The 12,591-nt window shown below is 33.2% G+C and overlaps 1 protein-coding gene and 1 non-coding gene across 9 annotated transcripts in view; one reads left to right on the forward strand and one right to left on the reverse strand.

Annotated features, from left to right (window-relative positions):
- KCNT2 (potassium sodium-activated channel subfamily T member 2) overlaps positions 1-12,591 on the reverse strand; it is a 379,220-nt gene that overhangs the window by 301,220 nt on the left and 65,409 nt on the right. The gene's annotated exons all lie outside the window — the stretch shown is intronic.
- LOC132354704 (U6 spliceosomal RNA) lies at positions 6,992-7,096 on the forward strand. Its single transcript, XR_009499373.1, has one exon. It is a non-coding gene; the product is annotated as a U6 spliceosomal RNA (small nuclear RNA).

Genomic DNA, 12,591 nt, shown 5'->3' on the forward strand with positions numbered 1-12,591 from the left:
ATGTGGAAAGAAAAGTCTCAGCGTGGTTACAGACACGTTTATTTACTCATTCAATAACTTCTGTGTCTTCTATTGTGCTTGATATTATATATATAGCAGTGAATAAAGGAAAAATTGTCTTTGTTCTCACAGAGCTTATCTTAGAATCAAAACAATCAGAAAATAAACAAAGCAATAAATGTTCAATTACAAACTGAAATAAGTGCTGTGAATGAAAAGTTCTAGATGGTAACAAGTGGTTAGATTGAGGAGCTGGGAGGTAGCAAAGGCCTCTCCATGTGTACCATGTTACCTGGGCCAATGCACTTCTCTTCGCATAGACAGCCCCAAAAGTAATTTCGTTCACTGAAAGTTGATTTTCATTCACAATTTGGGGATAACACATGATACCTGTCTTTAAGCCCCAGTATTCTTGCACTCAATGGACAAAAGTTTGGAGGGTGATGGATGGGGGAAAAAAAGAAGGAATTTTTTTTTTCTTTTTACTTGAGACATAAATGCACTATGTCAGAAAACCACAATTTGCAAAGACCACTTCCCACAGTTGATAACTGTCCCTATTTCAATGCCTTTCATAAATAAACATTTTCAGTACATTTATACTTTGAGAGAAAACCATAAACAGAGGTATTGTTCCATGGAGTAAACTGATTACCTAGGACCATGAGGAAAATGGTTTCTGCATTCAAAGTACACGACTGGCTAGGTATATTACTTTAAAGCTTCTCATTCTGAAATCCTTCTCCAGGCAACAAATATGCACAAGCCACAGAATAATTATTAAGATAGTATTTGCTAGACTTGAGAGACTAATGATTTGAGCTGATATCAAAATGCCTATGTCCTAAGATTATTCTCAAATAAAAAATAAGAAGGAAATGGGGATACTAGGAAAGCCGCTGCAAACTAAATTAAAGTAGAAAAAGCATATTAAAAGAAAGCGTGCATTGTAGCCTTTAAAATTTTTAAAGGAAAAAAAATAAGAATGGGAGCCTACTTCTTAGACATTTGATTAAAAGGTAAAGCCCTGAGATAAAAGAAAGCAAATTCAAAATCCACAAAAGTAAGGTTTATTCATTTTACCACTGTGTAATAAATAGATAGATCTTAAAGTCTACTGCAAGAAAAAGCAGACTGTTTTATAGAACTGACACACTTTCACTGATTTCTCTCTGCTAAATCATCTCAGTGAGGGGAATATGAAAACAGATGAATTGTCAACCTTCCCAATAATGGAGAAAAAATTCTTACAAGTCTCCTAGTGAAGACTAGCTACATGGATTACATACTAAAGACCCTTCAAAATCACCCACCTCCCTTTTCTTTCTCTGATTTTATCGAAGTATAAGTTTGACTTCCCTTTCCGCGCATACGATTTAATGAGGACAAAGTCAGTACCCTAACATTATGGACTGTATCTCTGACATACTATATAGTTTGCTGAGCACATATCACTTGGTTTGAAACTGCACAACTCTGGATGCGCTCACAAAATCAGATGCCCAGCATCCCAAGAGGAGTCCAAGACACTGCATCATGGGCCTCACCAAGGAAAGGCCACTATGACGTATTCAAATGGCCAACTACCATCCCATTTTTTCTGTGATTTGGCTTTATCTTCAAAATCTCAAAGGACAAAATTCCAATTTTTTAGTCATTACCTATCTGTAAAAATGTTTGTCCCAGAAATACTCATTTAAAGGCAGTATCAAAAGATGCTCAACATCACTAATTATTAGAGAAATGCAAATCAAAACTACAATGAGGTATCACCTCACACCAGTTAGAATGGCCATCATCAAAAAGTCTACAAACAATAAATGCTGGAGAGGGTGTGGAGAAAAGGCAACCCTCCTACACTGTTGGTGAGAATGTAAATTGGTACAACCACTACGGAGAACAGTATGGAGGTTCCTTAAAAATGAGTTGCCATATGGTCTAGCAATCCCACTTCTATGCATATATCTGGAGGACACTACAATTTGAAAAGATACATGCACCTCGATGTTCATAGCAGCACTATTCACAATAGCCAAGGCATGGAAGCAACCGAAGTATCCATTGACAGATGAATGGATAAAGAAGATGTGGTATATATACACAAAGAAATCTTAGCCATAGAAAAGAATGAAATAATGCCATTTGCAGCAACATAAATGGACCTAGAGATTATCATACTAATATGTGGAATCTAAAAAAAAAAAAAAAATGATACAAATGAACTTATTTACAAAACAGAAACAGACTCAAAGACTTAGAGAACAAACTTATGGTTACCAAAGGGAAAAGGTGGGGGGAGGGATAAATTAGGAGTTTGGGATTAACAGATGCACACTACTATATATAAAATAGATAAGCAACAAGGACCAACTGTATAGCACAGGGAACAATATTCAATATCTTGTAATAATCTATAATGGAAAAGAATCTGAAAAAGAACGTGTGTGTGTGTGTGTGTGTGTGTGTGTATATATATAAATATATATACATGTACATATATATATATATATATCTCACTTTGCTGTATACCTGAAACTAACACAACATTGTAAATCAACTATACTTCAATTAAAAAATAATAAAGGCAGTATCAGTAGCATACAGGAAGTGGGAAATCCAAACCGCCTGAATCAGTTAATGACAATTCCAATGAAAAAAGACAACTGAAAACAACTCTAATAAGTATTTGAGAAAATGTAGTAAAATTGGGCTCTTTAAAAACAGTCCAAAAAATGTTTTTGAGTCATGCTCATTTTCTTTGTACATTTTTATAACCTTGGTTTTGTAGCATCATGACCTGATAGGAGAAGAATATTATCTGTAACACAAGTTATAGGTAATTATGTTCATAGGGAACTCTAATCTGAAGTATCTACAACTGTATATAATGTCAAGCCATATTAAAATGAGATTTTACTAAATTGTAAGACTCCATTTTCAATATACCATTTGACTGTCTTGATTCATTAGTCTCAAAATTTTCTAACTTCTGCTTACTATCCTAGCACCACCCAGCTGAAAAATTAACTTAAAAATGTATTCAGAGGATTAGAGCTTGAGAAATGAAATATGCACTTCCATGAAATGTATCTCTATTTGAATGAAAAATAAATAAATGGCTTTAACTCCCTTTTCATGTTTTATTATGTTACAGTTTTACATTTTGTTGAAGCGAGGGCATTCCATGTATTTCATGCAAAGTGTTGTTAAATAGCTTCCTGAAGACAGAAATCAGAAATGAATACAAAGAATAATTTTAGATAACTAATATATTTCAAGAAATTATCCATTATAAACTAACTGAGCTTCTTCAGTTATTAAAAAAATAATAGGACTATTTACTGAGGATTGACAAAAGGATATGAGAAAATAAGATTTGGGGGGGAATAAAACAAAGTAGACAGAAGATCAGTGCCATTAATTCATTCATTCAATAAACATTTGAGTGTTGCATATGTACAGGGCACTGCTGAGAATACTATGCCCCTCCCTCACAGGGCTTTCTGAGATCATTATTATGCATACATAAAGTATAATCATTGGTATATTTAATAATTTTCAACATGCTTATCATGTTTTAACTATAAATTTCTGACTTCTGTGAATACATTATCAAAATATTAATATCTTACACTCTGTAAAAAAGTTTAAAAATAAGAACAGCTAATGTTTTGAAGGGTATTGGTGTCTCTTACGTAGAACGGCATTATTCCACATTCTTGACAAATATTTTCAATTTCATCACACACAATATTTAGTTTTTATTTTAAATAAACTACTCTTCTTACAAAAAGGGGCTTTTCCTCCTCCTTTATAGTCATTAAGTAATGACTGCAACTCTTATCAATAGAATAAAATGCAATGGCATGATCTTAGTATTCGCTTCTGCTTTAAATTGTGGAAGCAGATGTGAAATAAATTTTTTCTCTGACATCTACAGGTCAGTAAGTGAACCTTCTGATTATTAGCCTTTAAACGATCATTAAAATTAAAGAAATTGTCTGATCTCTAAAGCCCTATGATTTGGAATCAATAATTTAATTATTTAATTACAGAATGCTCTTGTACACCGGAGATAAACCCACAAATCTCTAAAAGGATTTTAAAATGTATATTTGCCAGGGCTAAAGAGAGAACGTCTTAACAGCATGGCAGATGACTGTTGAAGGTCATAATCATCCAATTGGTTAGCATATTTCAAGCTATTAGCGCAAGATTCTAATGCAAAATGAAAATTTAACCTTTTCCAAACAAGTGATAATATTAATTATAATGGCGTGCTACTAGTTTTTGCTTTCACTGAAACAATCCTGTTCAAATAATTTAATAAACTCCTAAAATACTCTGAAATAATCTCTATGCAATAACTCAGTATCTATTCAACAAAGGTTTGTTTAAATTTAAATAGTAATAAAGTAAAATGCATTTCCTATGTTGAAGTCTCTTTTTACGGGTAGCTGAATTTTACTCTCAACATTATGGCTATAATTCAATGCTGTTGTTGGGATGAAAGGATCACACTCTTAATTGTTTTAAGTCCCGAAGAAAGAGTGCATGCTTTAACAAATGTTATAATCCCTCCAGAAAAACACTTCATTCTCCCTCTAACCACTGCGAAAAACAATCCCCTGATATCGGGTGTCACCCAATGTTCTGAACATCTGAGGATGCAAGAGGAAACAGACTGAAATTGCAGAACGAAAAATTAAATTATACATATAACTGCAAGTCAGGGACCATATTTGGAAAAAAAAAAATACTCTATTTTAAACTCCATTTGCCAATTTTCCAATCCAATTCCCCTTAAAAGGAAGCTAGATAAAGTAAAATCACTCAGGTGAAAATTATGTAATGAAAGTCACTATGAATTCAATTTTCCTGTTTATATCTTTGTGAAAATAGCAGCATTGAACATCAACCTACCAACAGACAGCAACAAAACTTTGAACACCTAAGTTCCATGAGCATAGAATGGTGCCAAGTGGAAGCAGCATATTTATGTGACTGAAGAGTAGTTGTTGTTGTTCAGTTCTATAACCATGGAGTACAATCAACCTCTGTTAAAAACTACAGTCCATCCCCTAGCTAGTACACGGGGGAAATGTTGCTAATCCTCTCCTTCCTCATTACGTCATCTATAAAATAGAAATAATAATATCTACTTCATAGTGTTGGTAACTGGATTAAGCGAGATAAAGTACCAAGTGTCTAGCATCTAATCATCACTCAAAAGTGTTATGTCTTCTTCCCTAAGTAATATATTGAATTGAACATATAAGACAAAAAAAACCCAATTAAGATATTTAATAATCAGTATTTTGAATACACTAAAGCAAAAATCATCAGTTAAAAATGAAATGAATTGTGTTCAGAACCCAACAACATATTTTGCTGTACTTCAGGGGTCAGCAAACGATAGCTCAGAAGGCAAATCTCGCCCACTGCTTGTTTTTTTTATAACCTATGAATGAAGCATGGCTTTTATATTTTAAAATGTCTGGAATAAATTCATAGAAGAAGAATATTTCATGGCATATGAAACTCAAATTTCAGTGTCCATAAATAAAGTTTTATTTCAGCTCAAACATGTTCATTCATCTACATACTGTGTACAGATGCTCTTTAAGTTACAACAGCAGAGTTGACTAGCTGTAAAAGGGTCCTTATGGCCTACAGGGCCTAGAATAATTACAGTAATATCTGGTCCTTTCCATAGGAAAAACTTGCTGATTCCTGTTCTAGCAAGCAGAATATCCTATCTTCTGCCATAACGTATTTTGTTACATTTTAGCAAGACCTTTCAGAGACTCACTTTTTGATTATAGAGGATTTGTTTTTAATTCTCTGATAATACACTCTGGACTTTTAACTAATCCATATCCTATGAGATGAGATGATGTCAGGACACTAAAAAAAATGCTTATTGAATGGAGGTATGGATGAAAATTGGGTAGAGGACAAAGCCAGGAGAAAGACTTTTCACAACATTCTTGTACAGTCATTGATTATTAATATATGTAAATATGTTACCTATTCAAAGTATATGCTTATTTTTTAAGAGAGGAGATGATCAAACCCTTTAAGCACAATCTTTTCCTCTGTCAAATTAAGAAAAAATTGTGTATAGTTTTTATAAAAGGAAGAAATATAACATTTATAATTTTAAAAATCAAGATTTAAAAGGCTTAAATAACTAACTCACTTACACTGAGTTAAAATCTACCTAACGTATTCTATTAAAAAATATATAGTTTCTAAGGTGTACTTTTTAATCTAATTAGAATTTCTTAATTACCTTCTATGAATTGAACTAAATATGCATTACCCTTCCAAAGACATAGCCACAAAGTGATATCGTCTTTTCAAGACAAGGAAAAGGAGCAACTTCCATTTGATTTTGTATATAAAACTTCATAACATTCGATTTATGTATGTAAAACTTCAGAGATCATTGATTTGGAGTAAACATTTAGGCATTTTCATAGAACTCTGCCCAAAATATAGAATACTGGATACAGGAGCCAGAGGTCTAACATAAGTCTGGAATATCTGGAAGTGGTTGGAGGAGACTAAATTCCAGGACAACTTTCTAGGGTTCTCCCTTCTTCTTCCATAATCTTCCTTCTGAGTTATCAACCTGCTCAGCCTCAAAGAAGTGGGAATTAGAAACAAATAACTTAGTTGAGAAAGAATCATGAACATGTCCATGGAACTTAGAAGTTGGGAGGTATTTTTAAGTCTGTTATTTCATTCCCTCAACCATTCAACGAAAATACATAGACTTACTGAGTGCCTAAGATGGGTAAGGCACCCAGCTTGAGAGTGGAGAGAAAACAATGAACAAGAGAGACATGGTCCTCCTCTTGAAGACAATGAACAAGAGGTTCTGTTAAAGGATGATGGATACTGAAGATGTCGGCATATGTGTTATAAGAGGAGAGTTAAGGAAACATATAGAAGGAGGGTTTAACCTGGTCCGGAGTTCAGAGTGCTCACTTAGGCATCAGATATAACAAAACTGGAACCATGCAGAGAAGATAAGCATGGTCCCTGTGCAAAGGTGACAGAGTTCCACAAAGCCGAGAAAATAACCAAGGAATAGAGATCCGAAGGGTCAGAGTCACCTAAAGAAAAAGCTGGTAGAACACCAAGGAACAAAGTGAAAAACAGAAATAAATACTGTGAGATATTATATATTGTTATAAATTGATAATATAACTATTTAGCTAATATGTAAGCAAACCATTCATTTAAAATATAGTGGTAGTGGTCTTGAAAGCTATTGACTTACAATTCTTCAAGGGAATTCACTAGAGTTAAGCTTCATGCATAAGAAATTTGGTTCATGATTTAATTTGTAACTTCCAAACAATTATATTTGATATGTAGATAATTATCCCATCTGTCTCTCGGCAATATCTTAGAGAATTAACATTTTAACATACTGCAATTGTGAGGATTCTAAAATCAGAAGACTAAAGTTTAATCTCAGCAAAATGTCTTGTGTACATCTCACGAGGGATTATCAATCAGAAGTCTCTTCTGGTATAACCACAGAAAGATAAATTTTGTCAGACTGAATAGCAATTAAAACATCACACTACCATCTTAATACTCTCAAAGGTAAATCTGTGAAAGTAAGAATATAATGAAAAAGAAAATATTGAGAGACAAAAGGAGTCCAGACAAAAAACAAACTTAATTTTTAAAACTTGTAAAGTACATTTAACTTATGTTTTTTTAATCTTTAAGGAACCATTCCATGTTGGAAAAACGGACATCTCCAAGACTTCGTATAAAGTGAAAAAAAGAAATGTACAAAATAGACCATATAATCACTAGCATTTGTATAAAGATGAAAAAAAGAAATATGCATATATATATATATATATACATATATATATATATATATATATATATATATATATATATATTTCCTTCCAAATTTGTAGAATGTTTCTTGAACCATATACCAGAAGCAAAGGACCAGCTAAACTGCTTGTCTTTGGAAATGCAAACTGGGAGGGGGTGGAGGGGAGGAGGGAGAATTTTCATGCTATTTCTTCTATTCCTGTTTGCACAGTTTTAAAATGTTAAGCCATGTGAATGTATTACATATTAAAAAATTATTTTTGAAAAATTATATATAAATTTTTATAATTATATAAAACAAATACTATATATTATATATTATATAATCTTAATTATAATAATATATAATATATATTATATAATTTTAATTATGTAAAAAATATTTATACATATATATTTCAAGTTCTAATAACCCTCTTCCCAAACTAACAGAAGTGTTTTAATTATAAATGAGGTTACAATTATAAACCTAAAAGGGCATCTTGGGGAATTTTAGATTTAGAAGTTGTAAATAAATTTGCCTAATACATCTCTAGTCTGGAAGTGAATTGCTGGATGTCAGAAACTCTCTGATGGTTTGAACACTTTCTTTGATATGATTCCATATTCTCACTGAGTAGTCTTTTCTTCCTAATTTGTTTTCAGACATAAAATTCACTGGAAAAAGAATGCCCTGAGCAGTGTTAAAGCACATCAGCAGGCCTGGCACTTTGATGTCTCATTATACATGATCAAATTTGTTTTGTAATACAAATAATGTCTCCTGTGAGATTAAGCAGTGAAATTTTTCTCAGGACGTGAGCAGTTGAGGAAAAAACTTTGGAATAAAAACTGACCACAAAAATAAGAAGAGTGGGTTTAACTCTGCAGTTTATGAAATGTTTTCCTGGACAAGAGGAAGAGAAAAAAATCAATCCTCATTTCATTCTTAGCAAAAGATTAAAAAAAAAAAAAAAAAAAAGCCCTGTGGACTTCTCAAAAGCCTAGCAGGCTTGGAAAACATGATTTGGCTCAAATATATTTCTGTTTTCTCCATACATGCCAAAAGTTACTAGCAGGAATTACAATTCCTGTGAATTATGAGTTATTTCCCACAACCCTAATCCCAAAAACAACCATTAAAAAAATTGTCTAGGTTTGGATTTTTACTTTCACCAGAGGTTTTTGGAAATCAAAAAAGAAGGCTTTGGGAGACAATGAGGGTATAATTATGCAGTGACTGTGATATTAAAAAGAAAGCAAGGGAAGAATAAAGCCTCCGCCATGTGTTAGCTCTGATCTTCACCAGGACCATGAAAGGAACCACCTGGATTGAGGGGAAGAGGGACAGAAAAATGGTACCAGAGTATGAGCAGAGCCATGACCTTGGGGAAACAGTCTGACTGGGAAGACTGCTAATATCACGAGGGACCAAAGAGAAACCTGGGAGCAAGACTGCACTCCACCTGGCTTTTTTCTTTTAGTGATTTTATTGTGATATAATTCACATAGCATAAAATTTACCTATTTAAAATATCCAATTCAGTGGTTTCTAGTATATTAGCAGAGTTGTGCAACCATCACCAAACCTAATTTTAGAATATCTTCAGCCCCCCAAAGAAACCCTATACCCATCCACCATGAGCAATGTCTCTACATCCCACTCCCGACCCACCCCAGACCCTGGCAAAGACTAATCTATCAATACTTTGTGTTTTTATAGATTTACCTATTCTGAATATTTCATATGAATGGGCCATACAATATGCAATCTTTTGTGACTGGCTCCTTTCATTTAGCATAATATTTTCAAGGTTCATCCATGTTGTACCTTGTACCAGTACTTAACACCTTCATATTGCTGAGTAGTATTCTCTGGATGGATATATCACATTGCACTTACCCATTCATCTATTAATGGGCACAGAGCTTGTTTCTATTTGGGGGCTATTATGAATAAAGCTACTATAAACACCCATGTACAAGTTTTTGCACGAACGCATGTTCCCATTTCTCTTGAGTATACACCTAGGAGTGGAATTCCTGGGTCATATGGTAAATCTGTGTTTCACCTTTTCAGAAATTGCCAGACTGCTTTCCAACGCAGCTGCACCATTTTACACGCCCAGCAGCAATGTATGAGGGCACTGACTTCTCCCCATCCTCATCAACATATGTTATTATGTCTTTTTACGTCATAACCATCTTAGTAGGTGGAAAGTAGGTTCTCACTGTGGTTTTGATTTCCATGCCCATGATGGCTATAATGCTATCTTTTCTTATGCTTCTTGGCCATTTGTATACATTCTTTGCAGAAATGCCTATTCAGATCCTTTGCCCATTTTTAAAAACTGGGTTATTTGTCCTTTGATTACTGAGTTGTAAAAGTTGTGCATATATTGTAGATTATAAATATCTAGAATATCTGATATATGTTTTGTGAATATTTTCTTCTATTCTATGGATTATCTTTTCACTTTATTGATGATGACCTTTGAAACACAAAATTTTTTAATTTTGGTAAGGTAAATTTATTTTTTTTTCTTTTGTCACTTGTACTCCTGATATCATACCATGTGTCGTTATTATAGAGGAAACTATATATCTTCTGAGAGGGGAGCCTAATGAGCTACTTGCCATCTCTGGGCCATATGGGCCTTCTAGTGATAGCAGCCAACAATGTGACATTTATATTATCAACAGATGGACATCTTCCCATAACTCTGAGTGTTTTCCAAGTCACCTCTGCTTGTACCCTGTGGCCACAGCTCAGAACACTCATCAGTCTCTGAAATAGAACATTGGTGATAATTCCTAAGGGTAATGATATAGTACAGAAGGAAAAATCTAAATATCAGGGTCGAGTGAGTGATGAAATCTCCCATTCATAACAAAACCTGTTATTACTATGCTGAAATAGAAGAAAAACAAACAAATCTGAACACACAGATAGAGTTCCCAAGAAAGGGAACAAGTAAAATGGAGAAAAAAATTTAAAACTTTATCAAAGAAAACTGTACTGAAATAAAGGAAACTCAAATCTACAGCAACTTACGGCACACTGTGCACCACAAAAAAATTGATAGTAAAACTAAGATATTCTGGTAAAGTTACTAAACTTCATAGAAAAAGAGTTGTATATATACTCCCTAAGTACAAGAAGGGGGAGATAGGTGTATTAAACTGATCTGAGATTTCTTCAAGAAAATAATCTCTGAAAGCACAGCAGTATCACCAGTATTAAACAACAAAGAATAACAAAGTACATATCCATGCACTTTGGCCTTCCAGGAAAAGGACAACATGCCTTCTCAAGCATGCAAGAAGCTAAAGAAAACAATACTCGTTGGACTGTCTTGGGAAGAGAATAATAATATTTAATGAAATCTTTGCATTTAAGAGATGAATCAAAATAAAAATTCAGGATGGTAGATGTTGTAAGTACTACTGATAAGATAATTATACCCCTAAATAAAGTAGTTAAGCTTAAACAATTATTAAAATTATGATGGTAGAATGGAAGGTGAATATTAGAAACCTTGACATTGCAAAAAAAATTGTTTTGAAGAAACCAAATCGGGAGGTGAATGTGCAAAGCAGTGCAATGATATTTATTTCCTCATCCTTCATTGGACAGACAACAGATGTCCAAACTTGAAACACAATGTTATTACATTTTAGAAGACATTTAAAATCTAATACCTCTTCTTGTAAACATTTGCTTCAAGTTCAGCAATACCTTCAATTTCACTTAAATTTCTTCGTATTTATAAATTCTCAATAATTCTGATTTCAGAAAAAATTAACTTAGTATCTTTCATTTTAAAATGTTTTATAGATAGCATGATTTCACTTCAGTAAAATTTTCTCTCTCATCCTTTCCCCATCCATCCATCCATCCATCCATCCATCTTTCAACCTATAGCTACATCTATATCTGTATATAGAGATGTCTAAAATTATCATATGACAATGTTATTTCTGAGTGGTTGAGTGAGTTTCCTTATTTCCATTTCTCTGTGTTATCTTTATATCTTAAATAAACATGTATAATTTATACAAAAACAATACAGCTATTTTTTAAAACATTATTATTAAAAATTTGTAATTTCATAAGGTAACATATTAAAAGTAAACTCCAGTCTGGTAGAGCCCAAGGAAAAGTATTTTAAGGTAGCACTTCTCAAATTTTAAAACAAATACAAATCAACTAGGAATCTCATAAAATGCAGGTTCTAATTCAGTAGGTCTGGACTGGGTCCAAATTTTCAGCATTTCTAGTAAAGGCCCAAGGCCATCCACTGAGCAATAGATTTTAAGGAATTTCATGGAGTTGCTCATTAAATAAGCGGAACTTTTATTATAAGCCATGAAAATGAGTATATGAGGGGAATTAGAGAAAACAATAGCAACTAATAAATAAAAATACTAAAAACCTATTCTTGGCATTGAACTTCTACAGTGAGTCACTTAAGGAAGATCTGTTTTTATAGTTTTTTAAAATATTCTTTTACCCAATCAAATGGGCAGAAGATCTAAATAGACATTTCTCCAAAGACGACATACAGATGGCTAAAAAGGACATAAAAAGATGCTCAACATCACTAATTGTTAATGAAATGCAAATCAAAACTGCAGTGAGGTACCACCTCACACGGGTCAGAACGGCCATCATCAAAAAATCTACAAACAATAAATGCTGGAGAGGGTGTGGAGAAAAGGGAACCCTTTTGCACTGTT

The sequence above is a fragment of the Balaenoptera ricei genome, chromosome 1 (genome assembly GCF_028023285.1).
Source record: "Balaenoptera ricei isolate mBalRic1 chromosome 1, mBalRic1.hap2, whole genome shotgun sequence".
Lineage (NCBI taxonomy): Eukaryota > Metazoa > Chordata > Mammalia > Artiodactyla > Balaenopteridae > Balaenoptera > Balaenoptera ricei.